Source organism: Pleuronectes platessa, chromosome 18 (genome assembly GCF_947347685.1).
Source record: "Pleuronectes platessa chromosome 18, fPlePla1.1, whole genome shotgun sequence".
Lineage (NCBI taxonomy): Eukaryota > Metazoa > Chordata > Actinopteri > Pleuronectiformes > Pleuronectidae > Pleuronectes > Pleuronectes platessa.
In genome coordinates this window covers 22,576,708-22,598,661 of record NC_070643.1, presented here as the reverse complement: position 1 = coordinate 22,598,661, position 21,954 = coordinate 22,576,708, and the positions used below count along the sequence as shown (strand labels likewise).

The 21,954-nt window shown below is 48.3% G+C and overlaps 1 long non-coding RNA gene across 1 annotated transcript; it reads left to right on the top strand.

Moving 5' to 3' along the window:
• Nucleotides 1-3,244: 3,244 nt before the first annotated feature.
• Nucleotides 3,245-4,003, top strand: LOC128462001 (uncharacterized). The gene is made up of 3 exons (XR_008342317.1): nt 3,245-3,361; nt 3,717-3,810; nt 3,900-4,003. It is a non-coding gene; the product is annotated as an uncharacterized LOC128462001 (long non-coding RNA).
• The last annotated feature ends 17,951 nt before the right edge of the window (nt 4,004-21,954 follow it).

Genomic DNA, 21,954 nt, shown 5'->3' with positions numbered 1-21,954 from the left:
ACTGAGAACCATCACAGACTACAAAGCTAAAACCAGTAGTTCTGATGTAGTGTCTGCATCTCTCCCAGAGGATCTGAACACTTTTTATGCTTTGAGAGTAACTCCCCCGCTGCGGAGATCGAAGAGGCCCAGGAGGACCGCTGCCCCCCCGTCATATCTAGAGCAGACGTGTGGAGATCCCTCAACCGGATCAACACCCACAAGGCACCTGGTCCTGATGGGATCCAGGCCGAGCTCTCCAGGTGTGTGCAGATCAGCTGGCAGATGTGTTCACAGACATCTTCAACATGTCACTGCTCCAGTCTGTTGTCCCCGCATGCTTCAAGAAGACCATCATTGTCCCAGTTCCCAAGAAAACTAAAATCCTCTGCCTGAACGACTACCGCCCAGTAGCACGCACTTCCATCATCATGAAGCTTTGAGCGGCTGGTCCAACCATTCATCACCTCCTCCCTCCCTGACTCTCTGGACCCTCTTCAGTTTGCCTACAGGTCAAATAGGTCGACTGCAGATGCCATCTCCCCCCCCCCACACTGCCCTCTCCCACCTGGACCAGAGGGACACATATGTGAGAATGCTGTTCATCGACTACAGTTCAGCTTCAACACCATCATGTCCCTGAAGCTCGTCACCAGGCTCAGAGACCTGGGGATCAACATCGCCCTCCGTGAGTGGATCCTGAACTTCCTGACGGGCAGACCACAGGCGGTGCGGATCGGCAGCACCACATCCTCCACCCTGACTCTCAACACCGGTGCCCCCCAGGGCTGCGTGGCCACAGCTCCAACACCATCGTTAAGTTTGCTGATGACACCACTGTCATAGGCCTGATCACCAGCGACGAGGAGAAGGTCTACAGAGAGGAGGTCAGAGCCCGGACATCTTGGTGCCAGGACAACAACCTCCATCTCAAAGTCAGCAGAACGAAGGAGCTGATCGTGGACTACAGGAAGAGAGGAGGAGAAGAACACGCCCCCCTCTCCATCAACGGGACTGGAGCGAGTCAGCAGCTTCAAGTTCCTCGGGGTCCACATCACTGATGACCAGCCCTGGACCCATCACACAGACTCCATCAGGAAGACCTTCAGGCTGCGGAGGCTCCACATGGACTCCAGGATACAGGTGCACTATAGAGAGCCTCCTGACTGGCTGCATCACCGCCTGGTATGGCAGCTGCACCGCCCTGAACCATAAGGCTTTACAGAGGGTGGTGAAGTCCGCCCAGCACATCACCAGGACGGCGCTACCATCCATGGAGGACCTCTACACCCAGCGGTGCAGGAAGAAGAGCAACCGGATTATTAAAGACCCCGATCACCCAGCCATAAACATTTTTGCCTGCTGCCGTCTGGCCGACGGTACCGCAGCATCCGGGCCGGCACCACCAGGCTCAGAGACAGTTTCATCAGCCAGGCCATAAGACTTTTAAACTCCTCTGAACTGCAATAATTCCACCAGACCAGCACCGTGGCATATTTGCATATTGCACATAAATGCACGATTGTTGTTTTATTTTCTCTTCAGCTGTTTATATATATATTTATATATATCTCTGTGTGAAGTTGAGGCATCCTGAGAGACTGAGTTCCCTTTGCACTGGCTTTGTCCGGATCACAGGACATGCGGTTTCAGGCTTTTGCTTACCCATATAGACCGAAGAGGAAGCCTTTGGTTTCACAAAAACCCTAACCCAACCAGTGACAACATTCACAAGTTAATGCCTCACTTTTAATCATCAAATACTGATCAAATTAAATGTAAAGTCTTCCTAATGAATGAGCAGTTTTACTTTTTAATACTTTTACTTGGAGTTAAGTATCGTCCACATTCTGGTTTTCTACTATTTAAATCAAGTGAGTGAAGCGAGTGCTTTATCCACCACTGAGAACATTACGTACGTAATAAACTTGTAACTGGGTGTATGATCTATAATCTCTATGTATGACTATTAATAATAATTATCTCTGAAACACATTTTCCAGAGGTTCAGCTCGGTCACATCTCTATTATCTGTCATTGTGTATACACCGCAGCACATTCCTCTGAGCTGGTGAAGGGAGCATCATCTGGTGTGAGGCGTGGTGCCACCGACACAACTTCACAAGAAAAGACAATGAGTGCAATTAGCACATTCCAAGTATGAGAGACTCCCTGAAGCCTCAGAGACAAGGACACATCAACAGCAGCTAGAGAACAGACTGGGGCAGGTAGAGGACAGGTAGAGGAGAGACAGGGGGCAGGTAGAGGACAGGTAGAGGACAGACAGGGGGCAGGTAGAGGACGGACAGGGGTCAGGTATAGGACAGCTAGAGGACAGACAGGGGGCAGGTAAGGGACAGGAAGAGGACACACAGGGGCATGTATAGGACAGGTAGAGGACAGACAGGGGCAGATAGAGAACAGGTAGAGGATAGACAGGGGGCAGGTAGAGGACAGAGAGGGGGCATGTAGAGGACAGACAAAGAGCAGATAGAGGACGGATAGAGGACAGACAGGGGGCAGGATGAGGACAGGTAGAGGACACACAGGGGCATGTAGAGGACAGGTAGAGGACAGACAGGGGCAGGTAGAGAACAGGTAGAGGATAGACAGGGGGCAGGTAGAGGACAGACAGGGGGCATGTAGAGGACAGACAGGGGGCAGCTAGAAGACAGGTAGAGGACAGACAGGGGGCAGGATGAGGACAGGTAGAGGAAACACAGGGGCATGTAGAGGACAGGTAGAGGACAGACAGGGGGCAGGATGAGGACAGGTAGAGGACAGACAGGGGGCAGGATGAGGACAGGTAGAGAACAGACAAGGGCAGGTAGAGGACAGGAGACAGACACCCAAATACACAAAGAAAGACACACACACAAACACAGATTCACAAACACACACACACAATAATTAAATCTTTGCCTCTGCTATTCAAATGTTTCCATGCATCACAACTATTAAGCAGTTACGTGGAGCCTCGCCTTCGTAGAAGAACAATTAGATAAATGTTCTGCTCTACACTTAAACACATTGCAGATATCAAAGGGACGATCATAATAAAGGTCAACAACAAATCATGAGTTTTAATTACTGGGTTCAATCTCAAAATGTCACTGGACAAGTTTCACCTGAGTTAACGACTCTGAGTAAGCTTCCACACACCTAGCGTCCAAGTACGTGAAAGGGAGGGACGTCTCTGGCTCTGACATCATCATGATCGTCACTCATTTGTGATTCCTCCTGCATCTTGGTATATATATACACAGGGTGAAGAGACGAGGACAGACAAGGACAAAGTCAAAGAAGAAGAAGAAGAGACAGACAAAGAGAGAGAGCTACTGCAACTGTCAAGGAAACATCGTCACTTCACTTCAGAATCTGAGTGAGTATTTCACTTATGACTCAGTGTTTTTTGTGATTTCATTTCATTTTAAATGTTTATTTAGCTTTTATGTGTAATTTGTGCATATGACCCTGTTCCTGTCATCGTCTCTGTTACTGTGGGTTTTGGGTTTGATTCAATGTCTCATAAACCCACAGCACCAGTCACAGCTGGAATGTGTCCGACAGCTTTATAGAGTGAAATCATTTCAAATGAACAAGATCCGAGAAGTACAGAGGGTTTTTAGTCAAATCAACTGTATATGATACTTTCATGTTGACAATATTTATTATTCTAACAATATTCATGAATATATTAACAGTATCTTTTCAACTACTTCATTCTCTCACATAAGATGGTCAGATTCAGTTTTGGAGAAGAAAGCGGAGGAGAACAGAGAGCATTCAAAATGATCGCCAAGACTTTTCTCTTTGTTGTGATACTGATTGGTAAGTTATGATTTCTATGTAATTAAGTTGGAAACTATGAACTCTGAATTATATGAATGAATTCTGATCATACTCTGAAATGGAAACAGCATCCACCAGCCAGACAGCAGAAGGAAGCCTGAAGCTCAGGTGTCCCAGAAGTGGAAATCCAAGTGCCCCGACATCCACCACAGCTGGTCCAACAACTGGTCCCACAGCTGGTCCAACAACTAGTCCCACAGCTGGTCCAACAACTGCTCCCACAGCTGGTCCAACAACTGGTCCCACAGCTGGTCCAACAACTGGTCCCACAGCTGTTCCCACAGCTCGACCAGCAACTGCTCCCGCAGCTGCTCCCACAGCTGGTCCCACAGCTGGTCCAACAACTGCTCCCACAGCTGGTCCAACAACTGGTCCCACAGCTGGTCCCACAGCTGGTCCCACAGCTGTTCCCACAGCTCGACCAGCAACTGCTCCCGCAGCTGCTCCCACAGCTGGTCCCACAGCTGGTCCAACAACTGCTCCCACAGCTGGTCCAACAACTGCTCCCACAGCTGGTCCCACAGCTGGTCCAACAACTGCTCCCGCAGCTGCTCCCACAGCTGGTCCCACAGCTGGTCCAACAAACAACCCAACAACAGGAAGCCCAATCGCAGCAGCACCTGGCCAAATCTCAAATACAACAGTGGCAAGCTTGACAGCTGCAGCAACGGCAGCAGCAGCAGCAGTAGCAGCAGCAGCAGCAGCTACGGCAGCAGCGGCTGGAGCAGCCTCTTCAGGATCAGATGCGGAAGATGCTGTAGCAGCTGCAGTAGCCGCTATCACTGCTGCATTAAATGCAGCTGCAGCTTCTGAAGGACCACTAGCAGGACTATCACCAGCCTTTGCTGTTGAAAGAGCAGTTAAAGCAGCTGACAAAGCAAAATTAGCAATAAATGCAGCGCTAAAAGCAGCTTCATCAGCCCCAGCATCAAAAGCAGAAATGTTACGAAAAATAGTCGAGGCTTCAGCAAATATATCAGCTGCAGCAGATAAGGTAGCTGCAGCTGTTGTTGCAGCTAACAATTCAGCAACAGCAGATTCAGCAAAGTTAGTTGCAGCAGCTGCAACAGATGCAGCAGAGGCTGCCTCAAGAGCTCTAGCTGCATTGCAGGTAGCATTATCAGAAAACAAAAATGCAACATCCGAAACCAACACTGACTCACCATTTGTGCAAGCATCAATGTTAGCAGCAGAAAAAGCAGCAGAATTGGCTGCAGCAACAGCAATGAAAGCAAAAGAAGCAGCTGAAGCTGCGGCAGATGCAGCAACAGCAACATCTGTAGCTGAGTCCATCGAAAAGGCAAGAGAAGCAGCTGACAAAGCCAGGGAAGCATCACTGATTGCAAAGGCCGCTGCAAAAGCAGGAGAAACAGCAGCGGCTGCTGCTGCTGCCGCAACTGCCATTTCTGTTGCAACGCCACTGATTCCCACAACAACAGCACCAACAACAATGATGACAACTACAGGATTATCTACTACTACCACAACTACAACAATACCTTCATCACTACCACTAACATCACCCACACCAGCGCTCACATCAGGAGCAACAACTATACAGCCAACAACAGACGGCGCAACAACAACACAATTAACAACAGCATCGCCCATAACATTGTCACCAAGAGGAACAGCAACAGTGAAAGCAGTATCAGTGGCTGCAGCAGCAGCAGCTACTGCAGCAGCAGCAGGAGGAGCCACTTCTGTAGTGGCTGGAGCCACAACAAGCCCAGTTGCAGCAAAAGCCATACAAGCTGCACAAGATGCAGCCACAGCTGCCATATTACTGTCCAAAGGACAACCATCACCAGCAGCAGCCGCATTTGCAGCAATTAGGGCTGCCAATGCCGCCAAAGAAGCAGCAGTCGCAGCAGCTCTTGAGGCAGCAGCAGCACCAGCAGCAAAGAGAGAATCACTCGCAAGACTAGCAAATGCATCATCAATAGCTGCACAGGCTTCTGAAGAAGCAGCAGTCGCAGCAGTGCTGGCAGCCTTTGGTAACACAACAGCTAATGACAAAGTTGCACAAGCTGAAAAAACAGTGGCTGAAAAAGCAATAATAGTTGCAGGAATATTGAAATCAGAATTATCATCCGTAAGTGGACCCACAGCAGCATCCATAGGTTTATCCTTATCAGCAGCGCAAGCAGTGGCAGCAATGACAGAAGCAACAGCACTGATTGCATCGACAGCAACAGGGGACTTGGTAGTAGCAGCAAATGCAGCAGCAAAAAGCTCAGCGGCAGCAGCAAGGGCAGCGGTGGGGGCACTCCCAATTAAAGTCGTGGGTGCAACCACAGGGCAACCATCAAATAGTCAAACAACACCACCAGTGACAGGAGCCCCATCAACAGCACCCACAGAAAAACAAACTGCAGCAATTATCGCCTCCACCTCAGCAGCAGCAGCAGCAACTGCAGTGGCCGCCTCAACAGCAGCAGTCACTGGAGCAGCAACCAAAGAATTAGAAGCTGCGATAACCCAGGCACGAGCAGCAGCTCGAGCTGCCACCTTAGCAGCAGATGGAACAGCATCAGTATCCCTGGCAGTAGCAGCAGCCGAAGACGCTGCAGAAGCAGCAGAAGCAGTAGCATTAGCAGCCATACAAGCAGCAGCAAGTGCACCTGCATCAATTAGAGAGGTAATGGCAAATATAGCCAAGGAATCATCAAAAGCTGCAATGGCAGCAAAGGCAGCAGCAACAGCAGCAAAAGCAGTCAACGAGGCAACTTCAGCAGCAGCATCTCAAGAAGCATTGATGGAAACAGCAGAAGCTGCCAAAGAAGTGGGGAAATCATCCAACGATGCATTGGCGACATTATCAGCAATCCCAGCAGGAAAAGCAGCGCAAATGACAGAAGAATCACGTTCAGCAATAGCAACAGCAAAAACAGTGGCAGTCATCGCAGGAGCAACAGCATTGTCAGTAGAATCAGTAGTAAAGGCAGCAACAGCAAACAACTCTGAAATAATGACATCAACTACAAATGCAGCAGCAAGAAGTGCAACAGCAGCAGCAAGGGCAGCAGTGAGGGCACTCCCAATTAAAGTCGTGGGTGCAGCCACAGGGCAACCATCAAATAGTCAAACAACAGCACCCACAGAAAAACAAACTGCAGCAATTATTGCGTCCACCTCAGCAGCAGCAGCAGCAACTGCAGTGGCCGCCTCAACAGCAGCAGTCACTGGAGCAGCAACCAAAGAATTAGAAGCTGCGATAACCCAGGCACGAGCAGCAGCTCGAGCTGCCACCTTAGTAGCAGATGGAACAGCATCAGTATCCCTGGCAGTAGCAGCAGCCGAAGACGCTGCAGAAGCAGCAGAAGCAGTAGCATTAGCAGCCATACAAGCAGCAGCAAGTGCACCTGCATCAATTAGAGATGTAATGGCAAATATAGCCAAGGAATCATCAAAAGCTGCAAAGGCTGCAAAGGCAGCAGCAACAGCAGCAAAAGAAGCCAGCAAAGCAGGAGCATCTCAAGAAGCATTGATGGAAACAGCAGAAGCTGCCAAAGAAGTGGGGAAATCATCCAACGATGCATTGGCGACATTATCAGCAATCCCAGCAGGAAAAGCAGCGCAAATGACAGAAGAATCACGTTCAGCAATAGCAACAGCAAAAACAGTGGCAGTCATCGCAGGAGCAACAGCATTGTCAGTAGAATCAGTAGTAAAGGCAGCAACAGCCAACAACTCTGAAATAATGACATCAAGTACAAATGCAGCAGCAAGAAGTGCAACAGCAGCAGCAGGCGTTCAGCTTTCACTGGTATCAGGGACAAATGTAACCCCTTCTACAGCAAGCCCCACACCAGGCAGCAGTGCAGCACCAACCTTGGCAACAACAACAACAACAGCAGCATCACCTGTAGCAGTTAAAGCAAAGGAAACTGCAGTCGTGGCGTCAACAGCAGCAGCATCAGCAGCGGCTGCAGCCGCCTCAGCAGCTGCTGCAGCTTCTGGACCAGCAGCATCCACAGCAGCCAGGAATGCAGCAATAGCTGCAAAACAAGCAGCAAAGGCTGCTGCATTAGTTGCAGCAGGGGCAGCACCAGTGGGAACAGCAGCTGCAGCAGCAAGAAAAGCGGCTGAAGCTGCAGATCTGGCAGCACAAGCAGCCGTAGACGCAGCATTAAAAAAAGGAACAGCAGGACAAACGCAACAAGCAGCGCTGATAGCAGCATCAGCAATTAAGTCAGCAAATGCAGCAAAAACAGCAGCAGCAGCAGCAACGTCGGCAGCAGCTGCAAACGCAAATCCAGCAACAATCTCAGGAACTGCTGAAGCTGCCAGATCAGTGGCCACAGCATCAAAAGAAGCAGTACAACAACTGCAGGACGTTTTATCACAGGCCACAGGCTCGACCGCAGCAGAGAAAGCAGCAATAGCAGGGGCACAGGCAGTGGCAGAGATGGCACAGGCAACAGCAACAGTAGCCACAACAGCAGCGGAAACAGCAGTAGACGCAGCATCAGCAACATCAGCAACATCCGCGGCAGAACTCACAGCAATAATGACATCAGCAGCACAAGGGGCGGTGACATCGGCCTCAGCCGCAGCAACAGCAGCAGAGGCCCTCGCTGACCAAACCGAGGCAGCAGCAGCAGCAGCAGCAGCAGGTGGATCTGGGTCTGGGTCTGGGTCTGGGTCTGGAACTGGATCTGGGTCTGGGTCTGGGTCTGGATCTGGATCTAGCTCTGGGTCTGGGTCTGGAACAGGATCAAATTCAGGAAGCAACACAACAGGAGCTGCGAGTTACAATACGATCAGCCTGGTTTCTGTGGTGATCTCCGTCATCGCTGCTCTGCTTCTGTGAGGAGCAACATGACGCAGCTGCTGCACTGAGGGACTGACACGTTCTATTGTAGAATATCAAGATGTATTTATTCCTTTATTTTATCTCCAATTCATAGTGTGTACCAAAATTATGAACATTTTATATTTGTCTTTGACAGGTCAGAAAGGTTGGATCAAAGGAAATGAGAAAGGGAACAATGATCAATATTTGAATAATCACTAATCAGTAATAGAGATATTCGACTCTTTAAATGGCTGTAAATTATCATATTTATTATCCTATTTATTGTTAGCATGGTTTGTACTGAATGAAACTTTTCTTATTCTATAGTTTATTGCAATTCATATTCGTAATTGTGACTGTTTTTGATTATAAATGAAAACAGCTGCTCTTGATTTAATTCATGAAAGAATGTGATTATGTCTTCATCAATAAATTAACAATTACTGCATTTTGCTTTGATCGTTGTTTTCTTTGCTGAGCAGCTCAAGCCCATCGAGGTTCCTCTGACTTTAATAACATGAGGTTCCTCTCCTGGCTCCCAGGGGCCACCTCTCATCTCAGGGATCTGCATAAGATCACAGTCAAAATCAACTTCAGCTCAACCAGTGACAACATTCACATGTTAATGCCTCACTTTTAATCATCAAATACTGATCAAATTAAATGTAAAGTCTTCCTAATGAATGAGCACTTTTACTTTTTAATACTTTTACTTGGAGTTAAGTATCGTCCACATTCTGGTTTTCTATTATTTTCTATCAAGTGAGTGAAGCGAGTGCTTTATCCACCACTGAGAACAAAACGTACGTAATAAATTGTAATTGGGTGTATGATCTATAATCTCTATGTATGACTATTAATAATAATTATCTCTGAAACACATTTTCCAGAGGTTCAGCTCGGTCACATCTCTATTTTCTGTCATTGTGTATAAACCGCAGCACATTCCTCTGAGCTGGTGAAAGGAGCATCATCTGGTGTGAGGCGTGGTGCCACCGACACAACTTCACAAGTAAAGACAATTAGTGCAATTAGCACATTCCAAGTATGAGAGACTCCCTGAAGCCTCAGAGAACTAGAGGGTTTGTCCATTAATGGAGGTTGGGCAGCAAGGTGAGTTCACCTGGTTCCCACCTTTAAACACAAAGGACACAAACCAACAATTATAAAACCGTGATGAATCACCAGGAGGGAACCAATGTATTGATTACATCTATTATTCTCTGACTATTTATTGATGCTAGTTCAGGAGGCGTTACTCTACATTCCAATGATGGGTTCGAGTTTTCAAAGAATGTAAAATCCAAACACTCAAACACAACGAACAATTACTGGTCCACTGAAAGTGAAAGTTTAAAATCTAAATCAGAAAATAGGGTAAAGTGTCCCAAAGCCCTGATGAAATAAAAGTGACTGTATATAAAGACAATTTGGTCACGTCCCATCTGCATCCATGCAGGAGGATGGGTTCATGTCCCATCTGTGTACATGGAGGAGGATTGGTTCACGGCCCATCTGCGTCCATGGAGGTGGATGGGTTCACGTCCCATCTGCGTCCATGGAGGAGGATGGGTTCATGTCCCATCTGCGTCCATGGAGGAGGCTGGGTTCACGTCCCATCTGCGTCAATGGAGGAGGATGGGTTCATGTCCCATCTGCGTCCATGGAGGAGGCTGGGTTCACGTCCCATCTGCGTCAATGGAGGAGGATGGGTTCATGTCCCATCTGCGTCCATGGAGGAGGCTGGGTTCATGTCCCATCTGCGTCTGTCAGGGCTGGCAGAATGACAGGCCTGAACCCAAAAGCTACGACAATGAGGCAGAGAAGGAATTAGCTGAGTTCTTGGTTTATTGAACGAAGCAGGGGTCAGATACCAGGCAGTCAGTCCGATGCAACACAAATCCAAGAGGGAGCAGGCCAGAGATAATCCAGTGAAGACAGAGCAGGGGTCAGGAAATCAGTCCAAAGCAAACAAAACCGACAAGGGGCAGGCAGAAGAGGAGTCCAAGGCAAAGGCAGGCAGGTCGCGAAGGAGGTCAGGCAGTAAGGGAATGATGACTCTCACTGACGGGTTTGATTTTGGAGACGTGAAACGTAGGATGGACCCTCATAGACCGGGGGAGGGTAAGGCGAACTGCAGCCGGGTTGATAACCTGGGCGACTGGAAAGGGGCCCACAAATCGTGGGGCCAATTTTCTTGATTCCACCCGAAGTGGTAGGTCACGGGTCAACAGCCAAACTCTCTGGCCCGTAGCATAGCGAGGAGCCGGGTTGCGGTGTCAGTTGGCCTCTCGCTGGTACCGGTCAGAGGCGCGTAGGAGCGCCGAACGGGCCTGCAACCAGGTACGCCGACATCGCTGCATAAAAGTCTGGACTGACGGAACCCTGGCCTCCCGCTCCTTTACCGGGAAAAGTGGAGGCTGGTATCCCCGGGAGCAATGAAATGGTGAGAGTCCTGTAGCTGAACTGGGCAGCGTGTTGTGTGCGTATTCGACCCACAGTAGGTGCTTAGACCAGGAAGAAGGATTATGAGAGACCATGCACCTCAAAGCCGTCTCCATCTCCTGATTCGTTCTCTCCGACTGGCCATTGGATTGTGGATGGAATCCCGAGGATAGACTGACCTTAGCCCCCAACATGCTTCAGAATTCCATCCAGAACCGGGAGGTGAATTGAGGACCCCTGTCAGGTACGATGTCACAGGGAAGACCATGCAGACGGAACACATGTTGCAGCATAAGATCAGCCGTCTCCTCGGCAGAGGGTAATTTAGGTAACGGGATGAAATGGGCTGTTTTTGAGAACCTATCAACGACAGTAAGGATAGTAGTGTTACCATCTGATGGCGGAAGTCCGGTGACGAAGTCCAGGGAGACATGGGACCATGGACGATGGGCGATGGGCAGTGGCTGGAGCAGGCCAGAAGGGGCGTGACGAGCGCTCTTGTGCTGAGAGCAGACCAGGCAGGCTGCGACGAAGTCCTTGGTGTCCTTCTCCATGGATCCCCACCAAAAGCGTTGCCTCAACATAGCCAGGGAGCGTCTGACCCCTGGGTGGCAGGCAAGGCGAGAAGAGTGCCCCCACTGGAGAACCTGTGAGCGGAGGATAGCAGGGACGAACAGGCGATCTACGGGACAGGCACTTGGTGCTGGGTGATTAACTTGACCCTGCCTCACCTTATCCTCGATGTCCCAGGTTAACGCACCGATAATCACCTTAGCAGGGAGGATGCTTTCGGGTACAGGTGAACCACCATCGGACTGGAACTGCCTGGACAGGGCATCGGGCTTGACGTTTTTAGATCCTGGGCGATGAGATAAAGAAAAATCAAAACGATTAAAGAATAGAGCCCACCTGGCTTGACGGGAACCCAACCGCTTGGCTGACCGGATGTACTCCAGGTTCTTGTGGTCGGTTCAGACCACAAACGGTTGCTCCGCCCCCTCCAGCCAGTGTCTCCACTCCTCCAGAGCCATCTTTACCGCCAACAGCTCTCTATTCCCCACGTCATAATGTTGTTCTGCTGCTGACAACTTACGGGAGAAAAAAGCACATGGGTGCATCTTCTGGTCCCCTGCCGACCGCTGAGAGAGGACTGCTCCCAACCCGGAGTCCGATGCGTCCTCCTCCACAGTAAACTGACGCTTCGGATCTGGAAACACGAGAATGGGGGCGGATGAGAACCTTGACTTAAGTTCACTGAAGGCCTTGTCGGCAGCAGGGGACCACTGGAAGGTGAGTCTTGGGGAAGTGAGAGTTGTAAGCGGAGCCGCCACAGAACTATAGTTCCTGATAAAGCGTCGGTAGAAGTTAGCGAACCCCAGGAATTAATGCAGCTTTCTTCGAGTGGTGGGGATTGGCCAGTCTGACACTGCTTTTACTTTCGCAGGGTCCATCAGGATCTGGCCAGGCCTGATGATAAACCCCAGAAATGTGACCTCGGAGGCGTGGAATTCACATTTTTCTGCCTTTACAAACAGTTGATTTTCTAGGAGTCTCTGGAGGACACTTTGAACGTGCTGAACATGTTCCGACTCTGTTTTGGAAAATATCAGAATGTCATCCAGGTATACGAACACGAAAATATTCAAGAAATCACGGAGAACATCGTTCACCATGGCCTGGAAAACCGCCGGGGCGTTGGTCAGACCAAATGGCATAACCAGGTACTCATAATGTCCACTGGGTGTGTTGAATGCGGTCTTCCACTCGTCCCCCTCTCTGATACGCACCAGGTGATAGGCGTTCCGGAGGTCTCTGATGGAACTCCACGAAGATCAGAAACCGTCTTAGAATGAGAAAAACCGGATGTCAGGGATGAAGCAGATCTGAGGCCGGCCGCATGACAGAAGTTGCTCCACTGGAGAATGGAACAAGAAACCCAGTCGATGTGAGGGTTATGTCTCTTTAGCCAGGGGTGCCCCAGGATAACTGGTTGTTGCGGAGCATGAATCAGGTGAAAGGAGATAAGCTCAGTGTGGTTACCTGACATGCCCAGGCGAAGAGGAATGGTGCGGTGGATCACTGTGCATAAGAGATGTCCATCCAGAGCAGTGGCCTTGATGGACTGGCTCAGGAGCTCCTGCTCAATGCCCAGCTGCACGGCAAGCGACCAGTCCATGAGATTGGTGTCTGCCCCCGAGTCGATAAATACAGAGACTGTGGTAGTCTGTCCGTTGCAGAAAAGCTGAGCGTGGATAAGGGGCCGAGAGGGCTTTTCAGTAATGGAAGTGTGGCTCACCAGCGCCCTCTGAGTCTCTGGTGAGCCCGGTCTTTTACCGGGCAAGATGACACATAGTGGCCTCCCTGCCCACAGTACATACAGCAGTTCTCCACCAGGCGTCGCTGTCGTTCCACTGATGACAGCCGGGTCCTGCCGAGTTGCATTGGCTCCGTGGGAGCGTTTCGACTGCTCGTGAATGATGCAAAGGGAACGTCAGAAGGTTACGCAGTCCCATCTGCGTCAATGGAGGAGGATGGGTTCATGTCCCATCTGCGTCCATGGAGGAGGCTGGGTTCACGTCCCATCTGCGTCTGTCAGGGCTGGCAGAATGACAGGCGTGAACCCAAAAGCTACGACAATGAGGCAGAGAAGGAATTAGCAGAGTTCTTGGTTTATTGAACGAAGCAGGGGTCAGATACAAGGCAGTCAGTCCGATGCAACACAAATCCAAGAGGGAGCAGGCCAGAGATAATCCAGTGAAGACAGAGCAGGGGTCAGGAGCCAGGAAATCAGTCCAAAGCAAACAAAACCGACAAGGGGCAGGCAGAAGAGGAGTCCAGGCAAAGGTAGGCAGGTCACGAAGGAGGTCAGGCAGTAAGGGAATCAGGAAAGTAACGCTGGAAAGATTAGGCACGAACACACTAAACGATCTGGCAGAGGACAAGGGGAACAGGCATGCAGATATAGAGGGGAGACTAATGAGGGAAGTGAAGACAGGTGCTTCTGTGGGTGGAGCCAGTGAAGGGATCAGAGGAATGAGGAAGGTGCAGAGCAGGAGGGGAGTGGCAGAGTCCTGGAAAGAGAATAGAATTAGTAAACAAAACTTAACAGACAAACTGAAAATATTAATAAGAAGGTGAATTTGTGACAGCGTCCATGCAGGAGGATGGGTTCACGGCCCATCTGTGTACATGGAGGAGGATTGGTTCAAGGCCCATCTGCGTCAATGGAGGTGGATGGGTTCACGTCCCATCTGCGTCCATGGAGGAGGATGGGTTCATGTCCCATCTGCGTCCATGGAGGAGGCTGGGTTCACGTCCCATCTGCGTCCATGGAGGAGGATGGGTTCACGACCCATCTGCGTCCATGGAGGAGGATGGGTTCACGTCCCATCTGCGTCAATGGAGGAGGCTGGGTTCACGTCCCATCTGCGTCCATGGAGGAGGATGGGTTCACGTCCCATCTGCGTCAATGGAGGAGGATGGGGTCATGTCCCATCTGCATCCATGGAGGAGGCTGGGTTCACGGCCCATCTGCGTCCATGGAGGAGGCTGGGTTCACGGCCCATCTGCGTCCATGGAGGAGGCTGGGTTCACAGCCCATCTGCGTCAATGGAGGAGGCTGGGTTCACAGCCCATCTGCGTCAATGGAGGAGGATGGGGTCATGTCCCATCTGCGTCCATGGAGGAGGCTTGGTTCACAGCCCATCTGCGTCAATGGAGGAGGCTGGGTTCACAGCCCATCTGCGTCAATGGAGGAGGATGGGGTCATGTCCCATCTGCGTCCATGGAGGAGGCTTGGTTCACAGCCCATCTGCGTACATGGAGGAGGATGGGTATGGTATATTCTATGCAGCCGAGAGGTCGATGATGTTGTAGAGGTTGATGTTGATGAAGGAATCTCAGCAGACCTCGTTCTTGTTTGTATATTATGTTTATTACAAGAAGTTTCACAGGTCAGACGGGCACCATGGTATAACCAGATACCATTCCACCCATGACTTGAGGTAACATGCCGCCCCACATGGTGCCTTCTGCTTAAATAAGGACATGTACATGAAGATGAAAACACATTGGTCAAGAACATTCCTTCTACACCCATCCATTAGCTGGTCAGATATAATTCCTAAATCAAAGGTCATTCCTAAAAGGTAGAGAACAAATAAGATAAACATCTGGAGGACTCTCTGAGAATGTGGGAGAGTCCAGCAGATAGGCATCATAAATGTAAGCCTGTCATTAAGTTTTAAACACATGCCAAAATGTTTTACTCTAGCGAATATACGACATAACCACCACTAAACAAAGTCTTGAAATAATCAGAAGAATAAAACATACAGGTGTATGATCATGACAAAAATATCAATCTGTCCTACAGCATAATTTTAACAACATAGCAACAGTAATGGAGTTTAGGAGTGAGAGTGAAAACCTGTCAGGCAGCTATCTTTCCTGAAACAATTTAGACAGGAAAATTCTCTCACGGCCCCTCTGCCAAGGCAACCATGCATAGTATTCCTACACAATTTGCTAAAATTCCTCATTTCAGTGGTATAGGAATACTATGTATGGTTGCCTTGGCATAAAAATGTTGTAAATAGCACTCACATAGGCATGTGAAGTGTAACTTTCTCTGTGAGACTCAAACGCAAACCAATATAACCCTATTTTTATCAGTTTGAATGCTGAAAAATGCATTTACCAGATCAACAACAGAGAACAATTTACTATCGTTCAGTACTTACTGATGCATTAAGGATTTGGAACAAATGAAGCACACTGTTGTACTGCAACGTCAACAACTTAGAAATCTTGTATGAATCGCAAATCATGTCATCCTCCGATCTTTCTCTGATGTTTCTTTGGTATTCTCCTCCATATTCTGTCCAGCTGTTGCACTCACAGGCAAACTCTCCACAATCATAACATTCTTCTGAATGCTGTTCAAAATTTGGATCGAACCTTCCTCTCCAGGTCTGTGCTTGATCAAATACTGACTCTTGGTAGGAGATGACTGGAACCACTGATGATGGGTGGAACGATTGGAGCTGAACCTGGTTCAGCTGTGATTGTAGTAATGATTGATCTAGTGGAGCCTGATTCTGTACCAGAGCTTGTTTCTTAATTTTGTCATTATCCACCAGTTGTATTTGATTGAGTTTTCTAAGGACCTCTTGGTCCTGTTCTTTCTGGTCATGTTCCTTTTTCTTATACAGCACCAGATGATGGGCTATATGATCTGTATAAACACCTTTTTCCATGCTTCCAAGACCAACTACCTCTGCCAGTTTGCTCCTCACTGTTAGGGGCAACCCCTTCTGTATTTTGGCTCGCAAAATTGACTGCTCTATTTGATTCAAATCAGGGTCATTTCCTGGGACATTTCTCCACACTTGATGAGCTCTAGACACATAAGCCCTCGGGTTTTCTTCCTGACCCAATGGTTCAATAAAAATGTTGTCAGGATGTACATTTGTAGGAAACGTCTCTTTCAGCACTCTACACACTCGACCTCTGTTAGAGTAGCAGCTTCCTTTTGTTCCCTTATTGTAAATTAAAAAAAGTAATTGCTAAGATTTAAAGCTAGTTAAAGCTTTCTAGATTACTTCTTCCCCCTTTTAGGAATCAATTAATCAACAAATCAGTCAAGCACTCAACAAATTAATCAATTCATAAATCATGTACTAAAACCACTAATTTACCAGAGCCAATAAATATGAAACTGAATTCACAACTCCAAAGGACTCAAAAGCTCATCAATGTAATATCACAATTCACAATCCGCATATAATGTTTGACAAAAAGATCACGCTTTCCCACAATGTGCTCTTATTCGCAGCAAACAACCAATATTCACCTCAAATCGTCAAACAAGAGTTAAGGGTTAAGAGTTTGTGGATAGACTGTACCGGCCTTGATCAGACTGGAGACAGAAGCTGCACATGCAGATGTCAGCAAGCACCAGGCCGTGTTGCACCGGCCAGCTGCCTTCTCGTCTGTCCAACTCTATTCCCACTCGTCATAAGGGAAAAGAAACAGACAATGATTTAGTATCTTTACGTCCTTTACGTCCTTTTAACAGCAACACAAGCGATTCAGTATGATTTGCACACATTAGCGCCCTTTATTTGCCAGCATTTATGTCAACAGATGTTTTTCTCCTTTATACACCCGTCATAATTTCATACCATGCATCATCAATGTATAATTTAGTTTATTTCATTCTAGTAATATCTTTAAAGATCTCAATAGTTAATTATTTATTCACGGCTGTATTAAAAACTCAACAGTCCTTTCATAAACAAATATATATTTATGATTCTCCGTCTGTGCATCGCACATGTTTCACGCCCAGTGAAGAAAAACAGATATGTTTTTCTTATTTATATCAGCCCTTAGTGTAGATATGGACACCCCTAATAAAAACATATTGGTAGTCACTAATCAATGCAAACAATCTCCTCACGTTATCACCTTAAAACAAAATTCTGACTATCTTTCCTTCGATCAAAATTATCATTACCCAGTATTAAAAGTCCCAAAATGTCAAATTAAACCCAATTTGTTCCCAAAGTAAACCCTTAGTCTAAATAGTGTCGAATTTAATGACAACCAATGAAAAAAGAAAGTTCAAGCGGTAAAAGATTTGTTTAGAACTACAGACATATTAAATTTAGCTGAATCAAACAAGCAATTTTATTTCCTAATACTGTCTGCACAATTTCACTTTACCACAAACAAACAAATAAACAAATTGCCTTCTTTAGCTTTAACTAAAACCCCATTAAAGAATTGGTTTTAAAACAATTTGTGAGTCTGTCAACCAGAGGCCCAGAGCGAAATTAATTAGTAACCCTCATTGTATTAATAACGCAGAGACAGGACCCCATCGTTTAGTAAAGATTGACTTTTGGAGCCTTAATGAATATGTGATTTGCTCCATTTGGTAGATGTCCCATACTTTTTGGGTCCATATATTGTATGTGGGGGGGGTCTGGTTTTAACCATTTGATGGTTATACACTTCAATGCTGCTGTGAGTAGTATGTTTAGCAGGTATTCTTTGGCCCTCCAGTCCAGGCCTTCAGGCATTGCTCCCAGTAGTGCTTGTGGGGTCTTGTGGGATGTCCTGTTGGAATATCTCTTTGAGGGCATCAAAGACTTCTCTCCAGCAGTGTTAATTTCGTTGACGAAGATGATGACGAAATATATTCGTTAACGACCTTTTTTCCATGACGAAGACGAGACGAAGACGTAACGAAAACGAATCTTTGAAAATAAAAACTATGACGAAATCTATTTTAATTTTCGTTGACGAGACGAGACGAGACGAAAATGTTGGTGGTTGTCGACTAAGTCACAATAATTTTTAAAACATCATCGTATCAGGCCGTCATGAAGTATCAGGAGCGGGCGAGTGAGTGTGTCTGTGTGTGTCTGTGTGTGTGTGCGCCCCAGATAGCGCTCCGGTCCGTAGCTCCGCCCCCCGCCTCGCGCACTCGCTCAGAGAGACACAGTGAAAGCAGAGCGCGTTCTCGTGGAGCAGCCTCTCAGTGACCGACTGCTTCTTAACTATGGAAACAGTGAAAACCAGAGTTTCTCTGGTCTCAGCTGCTCAGAGATCAGCCCCTCAGCTTCTTGATCAGAGCAGAAGCTGCAGTTAGTTTGTACCGATGTTCAGTTTCTGTGTCCGGCTCCAGTCTGACCTGCTCTCCCTTTTTGTTTTCACATTTAAAATTAAATATATATTTTTAAGCTATTAGGCTGCAGCTATATGTTTTTATAGAAAAGGAGTTTAATGTGGCTATGAAATGTGACTAAAACTAGACTAAAATGGAATTTGTTTTCGTCGACTAAAACTAGACTAAAACTAAGAAGGATTAAAATGACTAAAAGGTGACTAAAACTAATATGCATTTTCGTCAAAAGACTAAGACTAAGACTAAATCAAAAATAGCTGCCAAAATTAACACTGCTCTCCAGTATGTGTTTAACTTAGGGCAGTACATCAGCGGCGCTCTGTCTCGGGCTCTCCTCAGGATGTCTACAGCATCTCCGTCATTGTATAGTTTAGCGATGATCACTCGTGGTTTCTCCCGGTCTCCCGGTTTCCTGGTGGCGAGTGCGCGGTGCGATCGGTCAATCTTTATATCCCGGTCCATCTGCAGGACTTCTCTGATAACTTTAGCAACTGTTTTTGTGGAGCTGGAGTCTGGTTGCTCTTGAATGCCGGCTATACGGATGTTGCAGCGTCTCATTCTCCCCTCCATGTCCTCGCATCGGACTGTTGGAGTTGGCACCTGTCTTTGGAGGCTGGTTACCGTAGCTTGTTGAGTCGCCACCTCGTCGGACCATGTTGATAAGCCGCCCTTAAAGGGGACATATTATGACAAATCCACTTTTGTAGTGCTTCTACACGTTAATGTGGGTATCTGGCATGTCTACCGTCCCAAAAACTCTTGAAAAAAACAAGTCCCGCGATTTGTTGTGGTTCCTCTATGTAAGAAACTAAACCATAGAGTGCGTTGAATGGGAATACGACCAGAATTGATGTCACAGTCGGTCTACATGGCATAGCCCCCCCCCCCCCCCCTGGAGGCGGAGATCTTGTGGAGGAGGATACCGGGTTACGTTACGAGCCACAGCACCCTCCACAGCTCAAGGCGGCGGGTGTTAGCTGTGAAGCTAGCCGAGGGGGGCCGCTAACCAGCCGGTGAGCGGGGTGAGAGGCGGAGATCTGGCTGAGAAGCAGAGCCTGCGGTCGGGGTAAGTCACATGCCAAAGCCCCCTCCTCAGCTAGGGCTCGTTAGGGGATGTCGGGTTGCTGGACCCATGTCTGCGGCTCGCTTCTGGTGGACCTGTCGGTGTTTGTTTACGGTTAGCAGCAGGGAGCTAACGCTAGCTTGCTGTTAGTTTGTGTTTAAAGTTGCTTCAAATGGCTGCTTGTGCACGTTTTTACAGCAGTATTGCATGTGGCAGCCCACCCGGGAAGCAGCGGAGATCTGGCCGAGAAGCAGAGCCTGCGGTCGGGGTAAGTCACATGCCAAAGCCCCCTCCTTGCCGGAGTCGGCGGCAGCCGGGTGCTCGGTGGCGGGTTGGATCCCGGCTGTACCCGGGCGGCTCACTGCGAGGCTGGCGATGCTCACGCTGACTTCACACACCTGAGAGCCGGACACGTCTCACCGGCTCAGGGTTCCCCACGTCTGCAGGGTATGTCTCATTTTCATCATTGATCATTATCGATCTGTGACAAATCTCCAGCCTGTGTGTCCCGCTACGGTTAGCAGGAGCGGGCTAACGCTAGTTTGCTGTTAGTTTGTGTTTAAAGTTGCAGCACTTTCTGGAATGGCTGCTTGTGAACATATGTACAGCAGTACTGCATGTGGAACCCCGGCCGGGAAGCATCTGACTGGGAGGTGGGGGGAGAGATCCCATTTCGGCTCCGGAGTGGAGGAACAAAGCTCTCTGAGTCGTAGCTTGTGTGTGTGTGTCTGGCGCCCCGTGCATGCAGCAGGTTTACATAGAAAACAATGCACTCGGAGGCTAACCCGAGTCGTAGCTTCTGTGTGTGTCTGTCATGTTAGAAAATAGCACCGGAAAGTGTTCCAGGACCCCCCCGGTCTCCGGCTGCATTGTACCCGTTATAAGGCGCTCGCTCAGCGGACAGCCTCTCATGTGATGCCCGGGCGGCGAAGCGGAGGAGCAGGAGGAGGAGGGGGGGGTGGGAGAGAGCTGCGCCTTATAACTTTTGTGGCCCGTACAGATTTGCTCCACGCACCCCGAGCTGCACGAACCGGTACCGGTCACCAGCAGCTCGTTGCCGCCTCCATCACTCGCTTTAAAATAGACTCATACCCGGGGTTTTAAGTGCATTTCGCCGCAAAATTTGCAGCAGTGTTAGCCTCCAGAGCTGTAGCCCCTCCACGATCCCTTTGTCTGTGTGTGTGTGTCTGTGTGTGTGTGTGTGTGTGTGTGCGCGCGCTCAGAATATATGGCCTGTATGAATAAATATACACATACAATTATATAGTGTATACACTAATGCATGTATTTAAATAATGTACATCTTTATCAGAAGGTGTAGTAGTTTGAAAATTGTAGCTTCAATGAAGAAACACAACGAACAGATACAGAAATATATGTGTAGGACAGTGACTTGAAATGATTTTAACAACCTTAAATATGCTAAGGGGAGATTTAAGATTTGTGTCTCTGTGTGTCTGTGTGTGTGTGTGTGTGTGTGTCGGGGGCGGGGCAGTTAGAAGGGGGATGGGTTGTTGGTGAGAGAAGGGGCGGGGCGGTGAGAGGGGGGGGGGGGGGGGCGGGGCACTCAAAACAGGTCAATCTGAGGAGGGCTGTTTTAGACAGGGTAAAAAAATGCTGTTTTAAATGATCCTTGTGGTTTTTTGACCAAAAGATGTTACAGACATTTCATTAAGACCCCAAGGAACCATATCAACTGTGGTGAAATGGGCATATTATGTCCCCTTTAATGTCTTTTATTTATGTGGTCAACTTCTGCCTGGATGGCGGTCGTGTTGTTAGCAATTTCGGACCGCACCGCTTGTAACTCGGTCTTCAGGGCATGGAAATCTTCCGCTAACGCACTTTTAATTTCCTCTCTTATAATTTTGGAAATATCTCTCTTTAGGGAAGATAAGATATCCGCTTTCATTCTTTCAGTGGCCATACCTGGGCTTTCACTTCGGGTGGGGGAAGGTTGGTCCGGATCACCTGGTGGTCTCTGTCTCGTGGTTCTTGTAGGCCGCGATGAGCTAGCGCCATATTGTAGCTTCTGCAGGAAGCTACAATATTTCCCATCTGCATCCCATCTGCGTCCATGGAGGAGGATGGGTTCACGTCCCATCTGCGTCCATGGAG